General features: G+C 50.1%; 1 pseudogene across 1 annotated transcript; it reads right to left on the bottom strand.

The window, feature by feature from the left end:
• Positions 1 to 13,734: 13,734 nt before the first annotated feature.
• Positions 13,735 to 18,524, bottom strand: LOC309973569 (ester hydrolase C11orf54-like; annotated as a pseudogene). Its single transcript has 3 exons — positions 18,495 to 18,524; positions 14,466 to 14,977; positions 13,735 to 13,785 (listed from the first exon to the last, which is right to left on the bottom strand). The product of its transcript is annotated as an ester hydrolase C11orf54-like (transcript).
• Between the last annotated feature and the right edge of the window lie 5,371 nt (positions 18,525 to 23,895).

Below are 23,895 nucleotides of genomic sequence, written 5' to 3'. Positions count from 1 at the left end.
GAGGGGGCTCCGTGGCAGCTCAGACAGAAGGGGGCCCATCGCAGGGAAGAGGAGAGAAGGGATTAGGTAAGGGAGGGCCAGAGGCTCAGCACATACAATACCAGACTTATTTTAGAAACAAGGACGTTGGCCTCCATTTAGTGGCCGTTTTATGTTTATGGCCAAGACTAGACTAAGCCCTAGACATGTATGAACTCATTTAATTATCAAAAACAACCCCTTAAAATAGATTCTGTTGGAATCCCAATAGCACTGGGATTTTACAGCTGAAAAATTAGGGCAGAGAGGTTTAGTGACTCTGGAAAGTCACACAGTAGAGCAATGAATCCAGGATTTGAACGTAAGCCCCTGACTCCTGGGTTTCTGCGCTCCGTCTCGTGTAATTCTCAGACGAATTGGAGTGAATCAAAGGGTGGCTCCCAGAAAGATATGTCCACGTCCTGTTCCCTGGAACCCGTACATGTGGCCTTATTTGGAAAAGAGGTGTTTGCAGATGGACTTAAGGATCTTGAGATGAGATCATCCTGGATTATCCAGTTGAAACTTAAATCCATTGACAAGAGACACACAGAGAAGAGCGGGTGAAAATGAAAGCACAGATTGGAGGCATGTGGCCATAAGCCAAGGAAGCCAGAAACCACCAGAAGCTGAAAGAGGCCAGGACGTAATCTCCCCTAGAGCCCTCAGAAGAGTGCGGCCCTGCTGACACCTTGACTTTGAACTTCTGGCCCCCAGAACTGTGAGCAAATAAATACCTTTCTGTTGTTTCAGGCCATTTAGTTTGTGGTAACTTGCTACGGCGTCCACAGGACTCTGATACACCAGCCCTATAAGGTTAGTACTCAGTTAAAATGAGGATGCCCAGGGCTTCCCTGGTGGCGCAGTGGTTGAGAGTCCGCCTGCCGATGCAGGGGATGCGGTTTCGTGTCCCGGTCCGGGAAGATCCCACATGCCGTGGAGCGGCTGGGCCCGTGAGCCGTGGCCGCTGAGCCTGCGCATCCGGAGCCTGTGCTCCGCAACGGGAGAGGCCACAACAGTGAGAGGCCCACGTACCGCAAAAAAAAATAATAATAATAAAGAAAAAATGAGGACGCCCAGGCTCTAGGGGTTAAGTGACTGTAAGCACACATGGCAGGTGGCCAAACAAGGACGCAGACCCCATCTGTCTTCACTGCACACGCCTCTCCCCATCAGCCCATGAAGCATTCCTGTGAAGCATTTCGAGGGGGCATCTCAGGTTCAGGGAGGAGAGAAACGTCCCGACACTACACAGGGGTCAGTGCCGGGGAGACACTCAGTCTGCCGGGGTTCTGGATTGCCCACCACGGACTGTGGGTTGGACAGAAGGTTCTGGGCCGCCATTGATTCAGTGATTTAATCTGCTTGAGCACTCCCAGTTCTAGGAAACTGAGGCAGGTCCTCCATCGTTCAGATGTTCCACTTGGAAATTCTTCCCTTGTATTGGGCTCAAAACACCTTCCAAGGGTCCTTGCCACCCCCTGGGAGTCACTCTGAGCGTGCCAGAGTGAAGGGACTTGGTGTGGTCCTGGATGTCTGCTACCCCACAAGTCTGAGCAAAGATTCCTGCCCTCAAAGAGCTTACGGTCAGCCAGGGAGCGCACTTGACGATATCTGATGTCAACATGGGATTGGCAGAGGGAACCAGTTCCAGATTCAAGAAGACAGGGCTTCTCTCCACATCTCTCGAGTCATCCTGCCTGGCACAGGGTCGCCCAGAGGAGTTGGAGGAATAATCATCACAATAGTAACAAACACAGTGATGGCTCCCATGGGTGCAACGCTGCCGCCGGCCAGGTGCCGCTCTGAAACCTTTTGTCTCATCCTTACTTGGACTCCCACCAAAGATGCCATCACTACTCCCATTTTATAGAGAAGGGGAGGAGGTGAGACTCAGCCTGGCTGGGGCCCCTTTCTCAGGTTACGTGGTCGTTAAATTTCTGAGCAAAGATTGGAACCTAACTGTCTAAGTCCAGAGGCTGTGCTCTTGGTCTCTTATTTCCTAAACTGCCCCCTTATGGATGAAGCACTTTGCACCACTGCTGTCCGCTAGACCATCTTCCTGGCCTTGACAACCCTCCCAGAGTCTCCTCGGGCCTGTCACATGAGCATCCCCAATAAATATCTGAGTGGGATGGAAAGGGGTGGGGACCGGTGGGCTGACTTGGTCTGATCGGATCCAAGTTGATTTTAATGGACTTAACCTGAGTTGACATGGCTTGAGATGACTTGACATGAGCTGATGAGTTGAATAAAAAATAGTTTAGGACTATTTCTGGGAAACTAAAGAAACGTCACTTTACCCCTTTGCACTGAGACCCACCCAGCCCTCTTCCCTCGGACTATGTTGGAGTCGGGAGTGGGGAGGAGGGTGTTAGGGAGGGATGGACAGTCTCAGAAGTGACAGCCCTGGGAGCCTGGGCAGAGCTGGCCAGGACCACAGACATCAGAGCAGGGCAAAGGAAGCCGAATCTGTGCCAGGAGTTGGGTTTCAAACTCTGAGCCAAGGCTGGTACAGAGGCCAGTATGGGCGCAGACAGAGGGAAAATCAGAGGTCGGGTAAGTAGTGAGCCTCACTCAGCCGCAGCCATGCCCACTGGTCACAGAACACGGCCCACTCGGTGTGTAAGTGCGGGGAAGAAACCGAGACCCGTGGCCTTGACCCACCAAATGTTTCCACTGGGGCCAATGTGGTTCCAGGGTCCATGAGGGTGTATGCCCTCCAGGGTTTCATCTCTGACTTTGGTTCTGGAAGTTTCTTTCCCTCCTGGAGGCAATGCAGAAGCTTGGGAACAGTGAGAGCTTTGAAGTCAGACAAACCTGGGTGAGCAACTCTGGCGGACTTGCTGTGGGCAAGTCGCTTCAGCTCTGGGGGCCTTTGGTTTCCCATCTCTAAAATGGGAATACTGTTGTGCAGAACAGAAAGCGCTCCGTGGAGAGCACTGAGCCCTGCGCTTGGCATGCAGCAGGCACACAGTTAATGCTAGCTGTGAGTGCGGCCTGGGGGGGACAGGCAGAGAGAGCTGAGGCCATCCTCCCGTTGCCACCCCAGCTGCCGTCGCACCGATTCCTCCTGCATTGTTCGGTGACTACAACAGCTCTCTCTAACCATATGCATTTCACGTGCATGATCTCATTTAGGCCTTACAACAACCCTGTCATTATCCCCACTCTGCTCACGAGCGAGCCAAGGCCCCGTGACCAACTGTCCTGATTTGCCCGGGACTGAGATGTTGCCTAGGATGTGAGATTTCCGGTGCTAACACTGAAAACCAGGCAAGCTGGCGGGCCTAGACCAGAGGACCTTGCCCTGGTCTCATGACCAGCCCTCAGCAGGGCCACCGTCAGCCGAGCTGGCTGGATTCCAGAATGTGCAGACCCAGAGCAGCACCCCCCAGGGGCCATCCTTGAACGGAGGCAACTCAGGCAGACATGGACCATCTCCTACCTCCACCCTCCACAAACCCCTAGAGAAGTGACAGGCAGTTTTGTCCAAAGAGGCATCCTTAGCATGAATCCATCCTGCTTCCCAGCAACCCCGTAGAGGAGGCATGTCCCAGCCCCATTTCACAGCATGTGTAAACTGAGGTCTCCTGAGGTCAAAGAAGTTCCCTTGGGGCCTGTGACCACACAGTTCTGCACCCACATGCCCCTGGAGGTCTGGAACCGACTTTGGAAATATTCAGAAGTATTTATGGGAAAGAGGAACTGTCACTCAGGTTTCATTTAGGGCATAAACAGTCATTTTATAACATTCCTTAACCCAACCCAAGGCAAATCAAACAGGGAAGTAAACATCGGTCTGCGTCAGAGGGCTTGTCTCAGGGAAAATCACTCACCTCAAACTCCAGCCTGAGCCCAAGAGGGTAAGTGGGGTGGTGGGTAGAGAGGGGTGGGCAGGTGGGCTGCAGGGACACATTAGGAAGGGGGGCTTCTCAGCAGGGCTGCACCCTGTAGGGCTCACAGACACTGTGTCACAGCCTTGAGAGTGAAAATTGCCAACGTCCTGCCACGAGGCTGTTCTGGACAGCGACACTGCCAGCTCCTCTGTGGCTGGATGGATCCCCCAGCCCGCTGGGCCCTGCCCGCTGCCCTCAGAGGTAGCACCTCGTTTGGCTGTACCTGAAGCCGAGAAATTAGATAAAACTGTGGATCAGTCAGGAGCAGGCAGTGGGGTGACCTTCAGCTCTTGTCTGGGGCACAGGATCTGGGTTCTGGGCCCCAGAAAGTACCTATTCTGTGGGGCAAACAGGAGACCACTGCTGGGGGCCTCCTAGGGGCTCAGGCTTCTTTGCGGGTTTGGGGGATCATGGGAAAGGCAGGCTCTGAGGACCCAAGTCACTGTGGGGAATAAAATGGAAAGACCAGTCTCCATCCTCATCGTCCGTTTTAACTGAGAGCTTATGGCATAAGTGCTTTTCAGACGTTGTCTCCTTTATTCCCACCGTGGCCCCCAGGGAAGAGCAGTTTCTGGCCGGTATCCCCAGCTTGGAGGAGACTGGGTCCCCAGCCTCTAGGCCTCCATTCCTAAACTCTCACTCTGCTGACCTGGAAGCTGGGGCATCGGCGTCGAGTGGGGACAGCCCTGGGCCAGCAGGGAGGCCGCCCGGGGGCCCCTGAAGCCCCCTCACTGCCCTGAGCCCTTTGTCCTCACCTGGGCCTCCAGGTCCCCAGCTGAGTGTTTGGTTGGTGTGGACTGATTTCAGCCTCGGACTCTCAAGGAGCCCAGAGGCTGCCCCAGCGAAGGCTCTGACGTTGGACCCCCAAGGCCGTCTAAGCCGGGATTTCAGAGGACGGTCCTCACGACTCATCCTCCCAAGACACTGAGCCACACGGGGAGGGCGGGGCTGTGCATTCGCAAATCCCAGAGACCCCTGGGCTTTCCGGCCCTCCCTGGGGGGGCCACCTGAGTGGGGATCCTCCAGGTCCCACGTCCCTTCTGCCCAAGCAGTTTCTGGCGCAGGGCTCCCAGCACCGTTGCATTTTAAGGAAGAGCGGAGGGTTGCAGAGGGCGAAGGGGGTCGGTACAGTAATGTCACTTAGCACTGTCTTCAGAGTGGCCTGTGATGACCTAGGTCGGGGGGAAGTGCGGCCCCTCTGCCCCCAGCAGCAAAGCAAAGGCCTGAGTGCAGGCAGCTCGTCTGAAAAGTGGCCTGGGGAGCCGGAGTGCAGCTGGGAGGCAGGCGGGAAGGGAGGGAGGAAGAGGCTCAGGGGCCCTGGCTGCACTGGCACCACTCGGGGGCTCAGAGCCCCCGGAACAGGGATGGCGGGGGAGGCGTTTATCCACTGGCTCCTGTGCCCCGTGGGTGCTGACAGGGGCCAGAGGCATGATAGGCTCACCTGGTCCACTTTCTGTGTGGACCCTGTGGGTGCTCTGTGGGCAGCAAAGCCCCAGGACAGGCAGGGATTGTGAGGTGGGCACTCAGAACAAAGCAGCGTGGGCGTGCAAAGTGCGCGGGGAGACAGAATGAAGAACAAGAGCCGGGCGAGACAGAGGGAGGTGAGAATGGGGCAGAAAATGGAAACACAAGCGGAGGGCTCTGAGATACCAGCCCTGAAGACCACCGCGCTGTGTCTCCCGGCTACAGATACAGGATTGCCCAAGCGAGTGCCACCTCCCAACCCTTTAGCTGACTTGTCAGAATCCGGGGCAGCATTTCCAAGGCCCAGTGCAAACTGAATATGCAGGACCTTCTGTTCAAAAATTGTTAAGAATTTCAAGGTGGGGCTTCCCTGGTGGCACAGGGGTTAAGAATCTGCCTGCCAATTCAGGGGACACAGGTTCGAGCCTTGGTCCGGGAAGATCCCACATGCCGCAGAGCAACTAAGCCCGTGCGCCACAACTACTGAGCCTGAGCTCTAGAGCCTGCGAGCCACAACTACTGAAGCCCGCGGGCCTAGAGCCCGTGCTCCACAACAAGAGAAGCCACCGCAATGAGAAGCCCGCGCATGGCAATGAAGAGTAGCCCCCTGCTCGCTGCAACTAGAGAAAGCCCGCGCACAGCAACAAAGACCCAACGCAGCCAGAAATAAATAAATAAAAATTAAAAGAAAAAAGGATTTCAAGGTGGTGACAGCAAAGCATTAAACTGAGCTCGGGACCCTTTAGAACACGGGGCCCTGGGCGCCTGCCCAGGTGGCAGGCCCGTGAAGCCAGTGCTGGTTAATATCGCCGAGGCTTAGGGGGGTCAGGGAGCTTGTGCAAGTGTCTACACTGCTGGTAAATGGCTGGGTTGGGATATGAAATCAGTTCTGTCTGACCCCTAAATCCTCGCTCCCAATCAAGGCTGGGTTCTGGGTCTTCAGAAGTTGTAAAGGAATCCCGTGTGGGACTGACTGCAGCACCAGGGCACAACTCCAGGCTAACCCAACACTCCCACGCATCAACACGTGCCATGTGTGTTGTGTCTGCTGCCCAGCATGCACTCCCAGTCTGTTTACCAACAGCACCTGGCTTACCTGTGCAGACTTCTCCTCACTCCTGTTCCATGTACAGGATGGTGTGGGGCTGACCTCACCCTTAATTCCTGGGGAAGACACACGACCCAGGCCTAGCCAATCAGGGCTTTTCATTCTTGTCATCTTCCTGACTACAGTCATTGGTTCAAGGATGTGCCTGGGGCTCCAGAGAGGCAGCCACAGAAGTTGGGAGAGTGATGCACTCTCTCACCAGGGGATGTAAAGCTGCAGGAATGTAAGCTGGGAGCTCTGGGAAGCCAAGGCAGGGGAAGGCCCTGCTTGGGACAGAACTTACATGGACAAAAGCATAGTCAAAGGATGGTGAGAGAGAGAGAGAGAGACATTTCTTGTGACATTGTTAGAGACCCTGGATCTAGCCGTTCCTGAAGCTGGCTAGATCTCTGAACATTTTTTCTTAAGCCAGGTTGAGTTGGGCTTTTGTTACTGGAAATGGAAAGAGTCCTGTGATAAATGAACATGGTTTGAGACACTGATCTTTTTACTATTACCAGGCAAACAACAACAACATTTGAACCTGGTTCAGTGTCCCCGAAGAATAATACGGTCAGGGCTCTGGGCTTAAGAGCAGGGACCACAGCTCGGCAATGAGGAGCTTCCCACTCCTACGAGCCCTAAAATCTTTCTAGACATCCACAGGCAGCCTGATGGCCACAACAGCGTTTGAATCCACCCACCAATCGGTCTTCATGAACATCTGCACCGTCCCTGGACAGCGGGCACGTGGTTTCTGTAGGGTGGGGTGGCTTTCATTTCTGGCTTGTCATGGGAGTGGCTTTGGGGGCTCAACAGACTGAACAAAGGGAAGCCAGGGGCCAGGATTAACCTGACACCCAACACTTCACGGCTTCCACACCAGGGTGTCAGAAAAACCCGGAATCTTCCGGGGGCTAGGTTTGCGTTGGAGGAGGGAAACCCTTAGATTCAGAAGGAGGCTTCTCTGGGTGCAGACAAGCTGGTCCTCCCAGGGCTGTGACAGGTCTCAGCAGCATTTTAAGTACGAGTGCACAGTGGGGTCTGCAAGCTTACACCCGGCAGAGAGACCCAGTGATGGGGGAACTTGGGGACGTCTCAGAAGGCAGCGGAGGGGGTGACAGTTGGGTCTCAAGGTGAGCAAACGTGGCTGAGGAATCGGGAATTATGAGTGTGGAGAGAGAGAGGGATGAGAATAGACAGACAGGACAGAGGCGGAGAGAGAGGAGGTGGGAACGGAAACCAGCGTAGGCTAGTGTTCAACCCGAGAAAGGAGGGGTCGGAGGAAAATTTTCCACTTTCTTCCCCTGAAACCTCCCTCACCAGACAGACTTCTTCACTGCTAAGAAGATGTGTTTTGTTTTTTTTTTGTTTTTTTTCTTTCATCAGCAAACTGTCAAAATTACAGATGCTTGGTATGAAGGAGAAGTCAGAATCTTCCATCCCTTTGGAGTTTTTGGATAAAATTTCCTGCCTCTGTATATCTGTCACATCATTAAGGAGAAGTTTATTTTCTTTGGGGCAACAATGTTGGCTCTGATTAACTTTCAACAAGACAGACTCGTCAGTGAGTCGCCAGGATGGGAAATTAGGGAATGTCTTTTCGGGTCTTTTGGGGGGTTCTGCAAGTCAGTAATCACTTTCCTCTTTCCTAAAGGGAAAGCAGTTTTGATTGGTGTGAAGGTGATTTTGTTTTTATATAGACGTAAAACTCACTCATGAATCAGAAGGTAATGGGGGAAAATGGGCTTGTTAAACTTGGCACTGAACTGTAACATGCCCACTGAACTACGAGCTCATCATAGATGCCTGGGTATCAACTCATCTCATGCTCACGGCAGCCCTACGAGGTCCTCTGGGCTCTGCCCATTTCACAGATGAGCATCTGACACTCAGCAGTATTAGCCGTGTCCGGGATCACATGGCTTCATGGCCTGGAGCCAAGGTCCAGACCCTGGCAGGCAGAGTCCAGAGCTCACTCCCTTCCTCACTGACCACTCCCTGCTCTAATCAGTGTTGGCCACAAAGGGGGCATTATGGGTCCTACAGCTGGTGGCCCCAAGAATCTGGCCCTGCGGTTCCTGATGGGTGCCCTAGCACCCAGGAGGTGCACAGGACGTGATATTGAATGAATGGATTCTCACCACATACACGCATACTGGACAGATGTCCTGGGAAACCACAGAGAGGGCTTTTCCAGAGACGAAACTCATCCTTGACAAATCGCCCCATTTGGGTGCAGCCCAAAGCAGACCCTGAGACAAGCCATGGAGGAAGGCAGTTAATGAGGGTCGTGACACCAGGAAGCAGGGGTCAGAGAAGAGGGGTGATAAAGCTGCAGCTACTCCTTCCGAGGAATTGTGGGCAGCACCTCGGAACTGCCCTGCTGAGACCAGGCACCCGGGGTCTTCACCCACTGACTCAGACTCATGGCTGAGGGCAGCCAGGGGCCTTTCCCGGCCACCCCTGCTGATGGGCTGGACGAGCTCTGGGGTACAAGAAAGAGCCAGCAAGCAGCCGGGCTGAGAACAGGGGGCAGAGGATGGGGACGTGGGCTGGCCGAGCTGCAGGAGAACTTAGAATGGCTGAGGGAACCCAGCGGACCAGCAGCTTCTGCTACAGGAGTCAAGAGAGGAGAATAAAGACAAGTGACATCTTTGAGGGCTTACTATTTGCCAGTATCTTAGTCTGTGTGAGCTGCTATAACAGAATACCACAGACTGGATGTCTTATAAACAATAGAAATTTATTGCTCACAGGTCTGGAAACTGGAAGTCCAGGATCGGGGCGCTGGCAGATTTGGGGTCTGATGAGGGCTTCCTGGTTCATAGATGGCTGCCTTCTCACTCAGTTCTCTCATGATGGAAGGGCTGAGGGAGCTCTCTGGGGTCTCTTTTATAAGGACACTAACCCCATTCATGAGGGCTCCACCCTCATGACCCAATCACCTCCCAAATGTCCCATCTCTGAATGTTGTCACACTGGGGGTTAGGAGTCTAACATACGGATTTTGCTATAGACGAACATTCAATCTATACTACCCACTAGTAAGCACTAGCCTTATCTCTACTCTACAAGTGAGGAAACTGAGACACAGAGAGGTTCTAATCTCACCCAAGGTCACTCAGCCAGCAGACAGCAGACAAGGATGAGGCTGGGCAGTCTGGACTCAGAGCTTGTGCTGGTAACCAGGGCTGGGACTCAGGTGACCAAACAAGGGACTCAGGTTTAAAATTTAGGGAGATGTCACTCTCAGGGTTGGTCCTGTGCAAAGTTGGTGCCTGAGAGTCAGGCCTCCTTAAATTTTGCACCCTGAGTGCCTCACTTGCCTCACCCTGGTCTAGGCCCTGCTCGTGGCTCTGTGCACTCCGCCCCCTGGAATGAGCTTCCCTGCAGTCCTGCACCTGACCCATCACACATCACTCACAACCTGCACTGGGGGACGTGCTGGCTGGGCTCTGAGGCTGACCTAAGGTCACATGCCCCCACATGCAGAAGGGGTAATTGAGACAATTATGCAGATTGCTTACACAAGAAATAATTTGTCCCTTTGATCTGAATTTTTCAAGAGGTTTCAAGTAACTGACAATAAAATACATTACAACTTGATTTTAAAATGTATTTGAGGACTTCTAGTTTCCGCTCCAAAATGTAGAATTTAGAACTCATCATTCCCATCCTCACAACAAGAAAAAAGCAGAACAAACTGAAAATCAACATCTCTTCTTAGATCCTTCAAGGAATTGAGGTCCCAGGGCAGACTGCCTCCCTAGAAACTTGGGAGAGACAGGTAGATACAGAGTGCTAACTTACAGGGACCAGAAGCTGCTAAAGCCAGTAGTGGGCAGGAACTCCTTAACAGCAATTGACTAATTGCTGGAGGTTGAGTGTGGGCTAGCATGAGACGAAAAACTCCAGGGTGTCCCGTTTCAAGACGGGTCCCACACTTTCATGAGTTTTCCCTTCAGAAGTCCCACTTGTGCTTCCAACAGGGAGAGGGGGAAACAACCCTTCTGAAATATGCCCCAAACCTTCTATTCTCCTTAGCAAAGGCCTGCACTCAAGGGAAAATACTTTACCAGAGCCTGATCACCTAGGGCAAGGGCAACTAGATAGCTGGAGCCCCATCTGGCCCTCCATCTTACTTTAGGGGAGAGGAAGAAACTCTTTTGAAGGTCACAGCCCAGAGGCTCTGGCCCACAGAGAAGATTTGATGATAAGATTACAGAATAGGTCCTTTCCTCATTACTTTACTATCACATCACTATACTAGCTCCAGTATAATAACAGGAGGTTACAAGTGAGAGCCATGAGACACAGACTCAATTTAGGAAAGAATTTCCAGGGAAAACCAAAAACAACAAGAGGATGAAAACATGGGTGTGAGAGGAACTTGAAGCCTTTGTTGTTACCTATGTTTACAACAAACATGAAACACAGCCCAGCTCTGAGCCCCAGACTGTCATAGCGCCTCACACTAAGTCCTGTTTGCCTCAGCTCCTGTTGCTCAATACAACATGTCCAGATTTCAAGAAAAAGTTACAAGGCATACTACAAGGCAAGACAAAACACAGTCTGAGAAGACAAAGCAAGCATCAGAACCAGACTAAGTAATGGCAGAGATTTCAGAATTATCAGGCCAGGAACTTAAAATAACTATGATTAATATGCTAAGTGCTCTAATGGAAAAAGTGGACAATATGCAAGAACAGTAAAGCAAAAAGATGGAAACTCTAAGAAAGAATCAAAAGGAAATGTTGGAAGCCAAAAACACTACAAAAGAAAGTAAGAATGCCTCTGGCGAGCTCATGAGTAGGTTTGACATGGCTGAGGAAAGAATCAGTGAGCTAGAAGATGTGTCAACAGGAACTTTCCAAATCGAAAAGCAAAGAGAAAAAAAGAGAGAGAGAGCACAGAAGAGAATATAGACTATCCAAGAAATGTGGGACAATTACAAAAGGCATAACATAAGCATAATGGGAATAACAGAAGGAGAAGAAAAAAGAAAGGAACAGAAGAAATATATAAATAATAACATGGCTGAGATTTTCCAAAATTAATGACAGACACCAGGAAGCACAGAGAACACCAAGCAGGTTAAACACCAAAATATCTACACCTAAGCATATCAAACTGAAGAAAACCAAAGACAAAGAGAAAATCTTGAAAGAAGCCAGGGCAGTGGGTGTGGGTGGGAACCCACCTTACCTACAGAGGGACAAGGATGAGAATTACATCAGACATCTCTTCAGAAACCATTCAAGCAAGAAGAGATTTGAGTCAAATATTTAAAGTGTTGAAAGAAAAAGCCTGACAACCTAGAATTCTGTATCCAGTTAAATTATCCTTCAAATTTGAAGGGAAAATAAACTGAGGGCATTTGTCACCAGTAGACCTGCCTTGCAAGAAATATTTTTAAAAGTTCTTCAGAGAGAAGGAAAATTCAGATCTACATAAAGAAAGAGCATTAGAAACGGAATAAATGAAGGTAAAATTGAATCTTGTATTTTCCTTACTTGTAATTGATTAATAGATAACTTCAAAATTAGAATAGCAAAATGCATTGGGTAATTATAGCTTGTGAATAAGCAAAATTAACAACAACAATACTATAGGAAACAGAAGGAGGAATGGATTGAGAAGACTGTGTTATAAGGTATCTTCACTACCCATGAGGTGAGATAGTGTTAGTTGATAGTGGACTTGGATCAGCTATAAATGTATATTGCAAACTCTAAGGCAACCATTAAAAAAAATTTTTTTAAAGAAGCATAATTGATATACTAGAGAAGAGAGAAAAATGAAGTCATAGAGAATATGCTCAATTAAAACCAGAGAAGGCAGAAAAAGAGAAGACAAAAATTAACAAGTACAATGAACAGAATCAACTACAGTAGATATTAATCCAACTATATCAATAATCACTTTAAACATCAAGGTCTAAATACACCAATTAAAAGACATGGACTTACAGAGTGGATAAGAAAACAAGACCTGACTATATGTTGTCCACAAGAAACCTGCTTTAAATGTAAAGACACAGATGCATTAAAAATAAAAGGGTGGAAAAAGATAGACCATTCTTTTTAATGAAAAGAAAGCAGGAGTGGATATTTAAATTCAGACAGAGCAGACTTCAGAGCAACGAAAGTCAGAACGATAAGGAAGGAAGGAAGGGAAGGAGGGAGAGAGGGATGGGGGAAAGAAGAAAAGAGGTGTTTGGGTTTTTTTTTTAACATCTTTATTGGAGTATAATTGCCTTACAATGGTGTGTTAGTTTGTGTTTTATAACAAACTGAATCAGCTATACATATACATATATCCCCATATCTCCTCCCTCTTGCGTCTCCCTCCCACCCTCCCTATCCCACCCCTCTAGGTGGACACAAAGGACCAAGCTTATCTCCCTGTGCTATGCGGCTGCTTCCCACCAGCTATCTATTTTACATTTGGTAGTGTGTATATGTCCATGCCACTCTCTCACTTCGTCCCATCTTACCCTTCCCCCTCCCCATGTCCTCAAGTCCATTCTCTATGTCTGCATCTTTATTACTGTCCTGCCCCTAGGTTCTTCAGAACCTTTTTTTTTTTTTTTAGATTCTATATATATGTGTTAGCATACAGTATTTGTTTTTCTCTTTCTGACTTACTTCACTCTGTATGACAGCCTCTGGGTCCATCTACCTCACTACAAATAACTCAATTTCGTTTCTTTTTATGGCTGAGTAATATTCCATTGTATATATGTGCCACATCTTCTTTATCCATTCATCTGTCAATGGACACTTAGGTTGTTTCCATGTCCTGGCTATTGTCAATGATAGTCATTTTCACAATGTTGATTGTTCCAATCCAAGAACATGGTATATCTCTCTGTTTGTATCATCTTTAATTTCTTTCATCAGTGTCTTATAGTTTTCTGCATACAGGTCTTTTGTCTCCTTAGGTAGGTTTATTAATAATCACTTGATTCTTAATTGTGTTTATATTTAATTATAAACATAAGATTTATTTTTAGAATAAAAAGAATGAAAAACATCTCCATCATGTGTCTTTGTTCCCAATAATCCCTTTCAGATAGATCTGTGAAGTAATACAGAGCACAGTGTGCTACCTTTCATTTCAAAGGCCAAAAAAAAAAAATAGAGCTTAAGTAGTGAGATCATTTCTATTAGGCTTTATGTTAGTATCAATTAATGAGTTAATCAGTCAAACGAGTATCTGTTGATTTAATCTCACCCAAATGAATGGGTCTCTATTGGTTTATCAATGTGATAGAGCATCAGAGTTCAATGGGCAGGAAGAAAATTCTGCCGGCATAATGTGAGTCTTCACTTTTCCTTTCTGAATCACGAAAGTACCTCTAATTCCTACAGGCTTATCTCCATAATGTTTTTCAAGAGTCTGTCTCATACAAGTCAAGAAGTTTTCCAGTTCTTCTTTTGGCTTTCACCTCAATGACCTTTTAGTTCCTTGGAAAAATGCTATCGCTTACTAAATATTATTCTTTTTATTTTAATTTTTGTTTGCATTGGGTCTTCATTGCTGCATGTGGGCTTTCTCTAGTTGCAGCGAGCAGGGGCTACTCTTTGTTGCAGTGCGCGGGCTTCTCATTGCAGTGGCTTCTCTCGTTGTGGAGCACAGGCTCTAGGCGTGCGGGCCTCAATAGTTGTGGCACATGGGTTTAGTTGCTCCACGGCATGTGGGATCTTCCCAGACCAGGGCTCAAACCCATGTCCCCCTGCATTGGAAGGCAGATTCTTAACCGCTGAGCCACCAGGGAAGCCCAAAGTATTATTCTTAACCTTAGTTTTAAATGAAACTCTCACTCTGCCTGTAGTATTTTCTGAATCTTTTATAACTGGGTTATTTAAAGAGGTTTGGGACTTGGGTAGCTTTGGATTTTCTTAAGAAAACTACAATAGTTGCAGTAAGCATTCAAAGTTTTAGCTATCTGAGAACTTTTGGAGAATACTGCATTTTTAAACCAAAATCACCTTTCCAGGTTGGCCTTCACTGGCAAAAAGATTAGCCAGTAATGCAAACCCCAAATCATGGTATTTCTCACTGTATTTCCCTAGTAGGCACCGTCCATCTGCAGAGTTAACATGAGCAAAGTAACTTCCATTCACAGGAGGTTTGTGTTCACTTTCCGTGTGAACAACCGGCATAAACTCAGAACTGAATCCAAGAGTCGGAAATGGACCTGCTCGTGCTCCAAGAACAAAAGCTCCAGGAAGCTGGATTTCTCCTGCGATTTTATTTAGATCATAATTTGTTTTATTTATAAGAGGCAATAAGTAAGGCACACCTCCTACTTCTGCAATTCTAGTTTTCCCACAGATACCTTTTACAGGAAGGTAAATGACTCCTTAGTCAAATTAGGGCAATCAACTACAGAGACCTGGACATCAGCAAAGGTATCTGTTAGCCCCTTCTGCAGAACTCCAAACTCCGGAACTCCACACTCCAGAGGCCCTCCTTTCGACGTGCTGCCTCTCCCCTTCTGCTGAAAAGAGGTATTTTTTAAAAAGAGTCCAGGGTTTCCCTGGTGGCGCAGTGGTTAAGAATCCCCCGTCAATGCAGGGGACACGGGTTCAAGCCCTGGTCCAGGAGGATCCCACATGCCGCGGAGCACCTAAGCCCGTGCACTACAACTACTGAGCCTGCGCTCTAGAGCCCGTGGGCCACAACTAATGAAACCTGCACACCTAGAGCCTGTGCTCCACAATGAAAGAAGCCACTGCAATAAGAAGCTCGCACATCACAACGAAAAGAAGCTCCAGCTCACTGCAACTAGAGGCAGCCCATGTGCAGCAATGAAGACCCAATGCAGTCAAAAATAAACAAATAAATAATAAATAAATGTATTAAAAAAAAGAGCCCAACCAAGAAGAAAATATGTCTCCAGAAACAGAAGAGAATTTCTCTCAGTTGCTTCACCCTCTAGAAAAACTTAATAAACATTATGCATTCAGTAAAACAAATGCTGGAAGACAAAATGATTTTCAAATCCTATTTAAGATATAAACTGACCAAAGGGAACAGACTTTTAAAAAACATTTTTACATAACTAAGAAATAAAATTTTAAATGACAGAGAACACAACAGATACAGCTGGAAATCAAATATTAACAGAGAGAAAAGGCATGAGATGAAATGAATACACATGAAAAGGGCAAAGAGATCAAAGCTGAGGGAAGCTAACAGAGGTGGAGGCCTGTTGCAGGAGATGCGATATAAGCATTTGGGGGTGTCCCTGGATTACAAAGCCCAACAGTGACAATGTATTCAAAGACATGAAGCAGGAAACTTTCCCTGAAATGAAGAAAAACCTCTGAAACTTTATACTTAAAAAACTCATATGTTCCAAGAAACTTTTCTTTAAAATGCCCAACACCGAGATATGCTATAATTGAACAATTGAATTCCAAAGACAGAGAAAGACTTCTTCAAACATTGAAGCAGGAAAACAGATCAGGGAAAAGGAGGGAAATATTTGAGCTGATCTGACTTTTCCACAGAAACACGTTGCAGCAGAAAACAACTTCCACAAAGTCCAGACGGGCCGTGGATGTGACCTGGAAACGTTACATGTAGGCAAGATGTTCAAATCAACACAGTGGCTAGATGCTCCACACACAAGAGGACACACATCCCTGGAGAAAACTCCTTGGGAGAGTTTTGGAAAGAGAACTGGAGTCAATTTTTTGACAGTGAGATCCAACCAGCAAGAGAGTAATCAAAAAAGAATTCAGACCAAATATACAACTACCCTACAACCCAGCAATTCCATTCCTAGAAACACCCTAACAGAAAAGAGGGCAAATGTCCAGACAAAGACCTGCACATGAATGTTGGAAGCAGCTTTATTCATTGTAGCCCAAATCTGGAAAGAACCCAAACGTGCATCCACAGGAGAATGGACAAACTGTGATACATCCACACAGTGAACACTACCCAGCAGTGATGCAGGAACTACTGGTCCACAAGACACTGATGGATCTCCCAGTGGAAGAAACCAGATGCACATTTTACAAGAGTCAGTTTTCCCAACTCAACTCACTTTATGTGACGATCAAGAACAGGCAACACAGGGCTTCCCTGGTGGCACAGTGGTTGAGAGTCCGCCTGCCGATGCAGGGGACGCGGGTTCGTGCCCCAGTCTGGGAAGATCTCACATGCCACGGAGCGGCTGGGCCTGTGAGCCATGGCCGCTGAGCCTGTGCATCCGGAGCCTGTGCTCTGCAACGGGAGAGGCCACAACAGTGAGAGGCCCGCGTACCGCAAAAAAAAAAAAAAAAACTGGCAACACAGATCCACAGTGATAGAAGTCAGGACAGAGGTTACCTTTGGGGCTTAAACAGAAGAGGTGCTGGAAATGGTCGGAGTGACCTGGGTGGTGATGACACAGGTGTGTGCACGTGTGAAAATTCATCAGGGTGCACTTTGTGTGTGTTCACAGGGAGAAGAAAGGAGGGAGGGGAGGAGGGAGGAAGGCCACCCGCCAGGTCACAGTCACACAGCAGAAAAGAGCGGCCCACCGAAAGTGCCGTCAGGGTAACGGCTGATTCCAAACTCGGGGAAACTTCAACCACTGCGGACGAGGAAACCCAAGGCTAATGCAACAGCAGCCGTCAGCTATTTCATAGTGAGGAGAGTGGAGCACAAATACTCTGCAGCTCCAGGAGGCCGATCTGGAGGGAGAATCAGGTAGTGTAGACGCTTGGCTGCAGGGAAGCCCACAAGCCAGGGGCAACGCAGAAGGCATCGCCCCCAGGTTCCTACAAGCGATGTCAAGCCCCACATCTCTGACGAGGGGAGCGTGACATTGTTCTGAAACGAAGGCGCTCCGACAGCAAGGACCCGTGTGCCCGGCGTGTTCAGCTCCCTTTGCTGCTCTAACAAGTTGCCGCAACCTGAGTGGCTTAGAACAGCATGGCTTTATTCTCGTAGAGTTCAGGAGGTCAGAATTCTGAAATGCTTCTTACTGAACCAAAATTCAGGTGTATCAGGGCTGTCTTCCTTCCCCGAGGCTCTAGGGGAGAATCTGCTTCTCTGCCTTTTCCAGTTTCTAGAGGCTGATGCATTCCTTGGCTTGTGGCCCCTTCCTCTATCTTCAAAGGCAGCAAAGTCATCACTCCAACCTCTGCTTCTGGCCTCACATTCTCTCTCTCTCATCCTCCTGCTTCCCTCTTATAAGGACCTCTATGAATACATGGGGCCCATTCAGACAATCCAGGTTAATTTTCCCATCTTAAGATTCTTCATCACGTCCGCAAAGTCCCTTTTGCTACATAAGGTGACATATTCATAGGTTCCAGAGATTAGGACTTGGGCTTCTTTGGGGGCCATTATTCTGCCCACCACACCCAGAGACTGAGCTTCATTTATGCAACATCTCAGAGCCTCGATCTCAGACTTCTGATTGGTCCAGGGTGGGTCACAGGCCCATCCCTCATCCAATACCCAGGAAGAGAGGAGGGAAATTCTGGTGGGCATCTCTGAACCATAGCAACCAAGTGGATCTGTGCTCAGCTAACTCCAGAGGGGACCTGAGAGAGACGACAGGACCCACCCGAGCCACATCCCCAGGTCCCCCACCAGAGGCTGAGCTGGCCTCACATCATGGGTCCTCCTTAGCCAACCAGGCAGGACAGCAGAGCCGGCCGCCCACGCCTCCAGCCCTGTCCACACCTGCTTCCCTGCCCTCATTTTTGCTGATCCTGGGCCAGCAGACGAGTGAGGCTGCCAGCTCTTGGCACAGTGCTGATGTCCCCCGAGGCCGGCGAGGTGTGACGGTGACTTGTTATGAGGCTAGCATGGGGAAGACTGGACTTTCTCACCCCTGGTGTCTGGAGACAGCTGCTCTAAATTCCCCTGAGCTCCCAGCCCAGAGGGAAGGAGAGCAAAGCCAGAAACGTAAAAGAGAAGCAGATTCCCGGTGCTGAGAGCCAAGGGCCAGTGTCCCGGCTGCTTGGAGGGGAGCTCCCCGCTGCTGGGGGTAAAACCCAAGCCCCTCCCACACTGACGAGGCCGGGCGTGGTCTGGCTCATGGTCCCCACTTCCCCAGGCTCATCCTAGCCTTCTTCCTGCTTCAGTCTCCCCCTGCACCTTCCAGCCTACCTACTTTTGCCTACCTGGACCTGCTGCCTGGAACACTGTCCCTGCCCCATCCTTCCCCTGGCCAAATCCCACTCATCTTTCCAGTGTCGGGATACATGTTCCTTCCTCCTGGAATAAGGTCTGTCTGAACCTCGCAGACTGTGAGATGTCCCCTCTCCACAACCCCTCGGACACATGCACCTGTGTCTTCACTTGTCTGTCTCCCTGTGTTGGGTCACAAGCTTCGTGTCCCTTCTCAGATTCTCCCAGGTGCCCCTTCCTTCCCTCTTGGATGACACCACCCCACACCTCCACTTCCATACGTGAGATACCACACAGAGGGGACCCTGGCTTTTCTAGCAGCCCAGAGGGGCTGGATGAGGTGCCTGGGGAGGAAGTGTGTTGGGGGGATTCCCTGAGCCAGGCAGAACGCCTTCTCCTTTCTCTCTCTCGTGACTCCTTGGAGATGCGGTTCCTCCTTGAAGCCCTTCCAGGGAAGTTCGTGTGCTGGGTGAACACACCTGCCGGGCAGCCCACTCTGTCCCTCCTCAGCACTTTGGGTGTGGCAGCCAGTGCCCTGCAACACCGCCCATCAAATCCTCCCTCACCACCTCACCTCCCTCTCCATCACCTCCACTGCCCTGGGCTTGCTCCTCCCCAGTACATCAGAAGTCACCTAATCCTTGCCTCAGGCTCTGCTTTCTAAAGGATCCCTGCTCTTTGAAGGCAGGAACATTCTTATTCATTATTTTAATCCCAGTGCCTGGCAATGAATATATGAGGAGTGATGTGTTCATTCATTTTTCTGACACTCACTTTGCCAATGAAAAATAAAAGCACAGAGGAGGTGAGTGGAAGCTCTCTTTTAGCATCCTTGGTCAGAAATTGATCTAATGGCTGAACTGGAATCCTTATGCTCTTATCAACAGGTGAGGAATTGAGAACCTCTTTTCACTTCTGTGAAGATGAACCTGGTTGATATAAATTCAGAGAGCTGGAAACACAAGGTTTCCTCTCCAGGCCTCGGAGATTTCCCAACTGTCTGGAGGTGAATTAACCTTGAGCTTGGACTTGTGCCGTCTACAAGGCACATGTCTTTCAGCTACTTTCTTGCAGGTCCTTAAACCATGACACGTGGGCGTATCAGCACAGTGACGGCCTCCCTCTACCCCGGGTTTCAGCTGCTTTTGAACCACGTGCCCCAATAAAATGAGGCATAAAGGTGTCTGTTTCACATCTTGCAGCAAAGTGCAAGAAATTTCTCCAGATCACTTCCTGAAACAAAGTCCCCTCCATTCTGAGAGGAGGCAGCCAGATGTAGCCAGTACACCTTGAGAACTTGGCCCCTTAGAGAAGGGATGACCCTCAGTGTCTCTCCAGCATGGTTGCGTATCCAGTCGTTCAAACAGAAGGCGAGTGACTTTTGCGCTTCTCTTCGGTAGTAACAGTGTGTTTTGTGATATTGCTTTTGTAAGTTTCCCAAGCATGACTCACAATTCTTCCGTTTGCTTGGCTGTTTCCTAATAGTACAACCTAATTAAGCATGATTAGCTTTCAAATTGCGTTAGACTGAGGCCCCCACATATAGAGAACCCCGAATCTAATTAGAGGCCACCGTGAGCATCGGAGAAGCCTGCAGACGTGACACCACTCCACGAAGCATAATTGTCTGCTGGATTTTCTACTTCAATTTTCTTAGTGATGAGAGTGTAAAAAAAAAAAGTGGGAAAAATACTATGTTTTTCAGCTGCAGTGATAACTTGAACAAATAGCTTTGCATCCTCATATAACGTATTTCCGGTAGACATTTCAGAAAGGAGATGACCATAAAGTGTCTTATAAAGAATGGACGTGTCCCTTTGCAGCTTTTCCCCTCCGTCCTTCAAAATGACTTCATAACATTTATTTTATTTCTTTATCTTTCAACCAGCATGTTTGTATTTATTCTTATAAACTTACAAGAGCTGTGGAAGCCTAAGGCAAGAGTTCTGGAGAGTACTCTGTGCTCTAAACACCACACAGCACCACTCCCATCTGGACGGTGAGCCTGAGTTCACCCCTCTGCCCAGGGTGCTGTAACCTGCAGACCCTCCCAGCACCCTTTACTGAGATGGTTCCGGGCACTTCGGTGCCTTTTTTGGTGATATTTTAGCCTGTGGCCTCTGTAGTCCCAGACAGTCAACCATTTCCACCCTTGCCACACACCGTCCTGTGTTCCGTGTTCAAGGTAATGGCTCTCACACAGGGTCAAGCTCTGGAACATCCTCTAGGGAGACGTGTGGCCAAAGACACCAGTGTTGATTTACAGCAAGACATTCCAGAGGACCTTGGCCTGGGGGTCCTGCTGCCACTGACTTTATAACATTCCCATGTTAAAAGGAAGCAGCCACGGGACTTCCCTGGTGGCACAGTGGTTAAGAATCTGCCTACCAATGCAGAGGACGCAGGTTCAATCCCTGGTCCGGGAAGATCCCCCATGCCGCGGAGCAACTAAGCCCGTGAGCCACAACTACTGAGTCTGCGCTCTAGAGCCCGCAAGCCACAACTACTGAGCCCGCGTGCCACAACTACTGAAGCCCAAGCACCTAGAGCCCGTGCTCCACAACAAGAGAAGCCACCGCAATGAGAAGCCCGTGCACCGCAACGAAGAGTAGCCCCTGCTCACCGCAACTAGAGAAAGCCTGCACACAGCAACGAAGACCCAACGCAGCCAAAAATAATTAATTTTTTAAAAAATGAAGTATCCACAGCATTGGTGCCAAGACCCAGTCAAACTCCTGTTAGCCCCAAGCCTCCCGGGAGCTCATGCTGGAGGATTTCTTTTGACTGTTTCTGAAACAGAGAGGGACTTGGGGCAAAGAGAGGAGGCCCATGAGGTCCCAGCCCTGAGGACACCCCAACTTGGTTGATGAGATCACTGAGAACCTAAGTGAGAAAACAAAGCACGACTGGGGTCCGTCTCCCAATAAAACCCAAACCCAATACATGATTTAACTAGTTTGGGGACTGAAAGTAGAAAAAGTTCAGTGGTTGCTTTTTGGGGGAAAAAAAAAATTGGCTGGGGGCAGGGGGATGAGTCAATGCTTTTCCTGCCTGAAGTTTAGTGCAATGAACTTCATTTTCTCATGTTTCTGCTCCATTGGGCCGCCAGGAGCCGTCCACCCTCCCCGGCCAGGGGCTGACCGTGCCCTCCAGTCCTGAGGCTGCTTTGGCCGCCCGGCTCCAGGGAAGAGACGTTTGGGGCTGGCTGGTCTGGGGCAGGCGGTCGGACCCACCCCTCCCTCCCGCGTGGGTGGGTGGGCCATCCAGAGGCGTGTTCCCGGGAGAAGGGACAGTTCTGATGTGAGACTGAGCTGGCGGCAAGGCGCAGGGGCTGGGAACGTAGTAATGGTTGGATGGTGGACAGCTGCTTAAGGGCCGGAAGTTGATGGAATCACTTGAATCGGGTCAGCCAGCCCCAAAGTAGCTGTGCCTGTCCACCGGGTCTCGCAAAGACCAGCGCAGAGTCCACGGCCAGAACAAGCAGCGAGGCATCGCTCCCTGCCTTTTCCCAGGAGCACGGAACTCACACCCCTCCGGGAGCCAGAGGCCCGGGGCTTTGGAGGCATTGAGGAACAGAGCCTCAGCCCGGCACTCTTGTTCCCAGATGCCACTGGTGAGACCGGCTGGTGGCTCTCAGGCTGCTGGAGGGGACCCGTGAGGCCAGACTCTGGAGGCCAGTGGATGACGGATGCTGTGCAGGGACGCTAGCTTCGCACATCTCACCTCGGGACCTTGTTACCCGTTCATGATGAGAGTGTTTAAAAAGCTTTCTAGCGATTTGACGCCACAGTGACATCCGAGCACGTGACCAGTGCATGGCCAGGCCTGGGCACCAAGGGGTTACCTCCAGGTCTCTGGCAGATTGGAAACAAAATACCCAGCCCTCTGCCACACTTACTGTGGGGAGCTGTAACTGGCAGCCTCCCCTCTGAACCTGCTCGAGGTCCCCACTGAGAGCACCCAGAAATGGGGGGACACATGGCATGAGGGAGGGGGTAGGGCCAGCTCTCCATCGGTCAGGCTGGTGCTGCCCAGCACCCGCCCCCACGTGGTCTTCAGATGCGCACAGGGACTTGATTCGGAGCCACGGGCTACGGTGGGAATCCTGGGTAGGACCCTGTGTCCCCAGGTATCTTCGGGAGGCTGTGCAGCCTAGTGGTTCTCTGTGAGGGCCCTGGAGCCAGGGGGCTTGGGATCAACTTCTTGCCTCTATATCCTAGGCAAGTTACTTTGGTTCTCTGTGCCTCAGCTTACTGATCTGTGAAATGGGCCTCGAGGCGGGGGCTCAGCTGGCAGAGAGCATCAACTGGGTACATGAGGCCCTGTGTCATTTTGCCCTTCCCCGGTGCGGGGGTGGGGGTCTTCCCTCTCGATTCAGGTCTCCCCACAAAGGCCACCTCCTCAGAGTGGTCTTCCATGACCCCCCTTTCTCCACGGGTCACCTCATCCCCTCCCATCACGTGTCACTCCTGGGTAGCGTATCTTTATTTGTTTCTTTATATGGCCTGTGGCTCTCCCAGTAGAACATGAGCTTCGGGAGAAAAGACTCCATCAGTCCTGCCTGTGGCCGCATCCTGGTGCTGATAGGTTCTGGGACAAAGGAAGTACCAAGAAATATTTGTGAACAGAAGACCAGATCTTTTCACGCGCCCATCCCGGCTTCCCACCCGGCACAGGTCGATCTGGGTCCCGTCACACCTGGGCCAAGCACAGGGGAGCCCCCGGGAGATGCCAGACGCAGCTTCCATGGGTTACACGCCCCCAGCAAACATGCAAGGAGCCGTCCTCAGGCTGGGTGCCAGGGCTCCTGGGCCTCCCGGGCGCCATCCCCCGTCAAACCAGTTGTGAGTGATCCGTACACGTTGCCAAAACAGCGCCTGCTTCCTTCAGCTCCTTACCGTGGGACGCTGTGTTTCAGACTCTCCGGAAAGCCGGCACCCAGAGAGGTGCTTTCCACATCCCCAGATCCCCTCTCCCTTGAGGGGGAGAGTCACAACGCCCCATGTCTGAGCGAGGAAAGGTTGGCAGATATCAGTCCCCGCCCCCCACCAGTTTTGCACAAGCAGTCCCAGAAGCCTCTGGAGCCTGTATGGGTTGACACCTCCCAGAGTTTCCAAAACGTTTGGCTGGAAATAGGAAAAGTGGAACTACGTTGTGATACAGAGGAAAGCTGAGACGCCGGGCAAGCAAGCTCCCCTGGACTTTGCATTTTCAGCAAAGAGCCTCCTTCAGCCCACAGGCCCCATCAGCAGCCAGCCTGGCCAGCGATAGCTCCACGGG

This window comes from Leucopleurus acutus (assembly GCF_964270905.1).
Source record: "Leucopleurus acutus genome assembly, chromosome: 16".
Classification (NCBI taxonomy): domain Eukaryota; kingdom Metazoa; phylum Chordata; class Mammalia; order Artiodactyla; family Delphinidae; genus Leucopleurus; species Leucopleurus acutus.
This window is presented reverse-complemented; position numbering and strand designations above follow the sequence as displayed.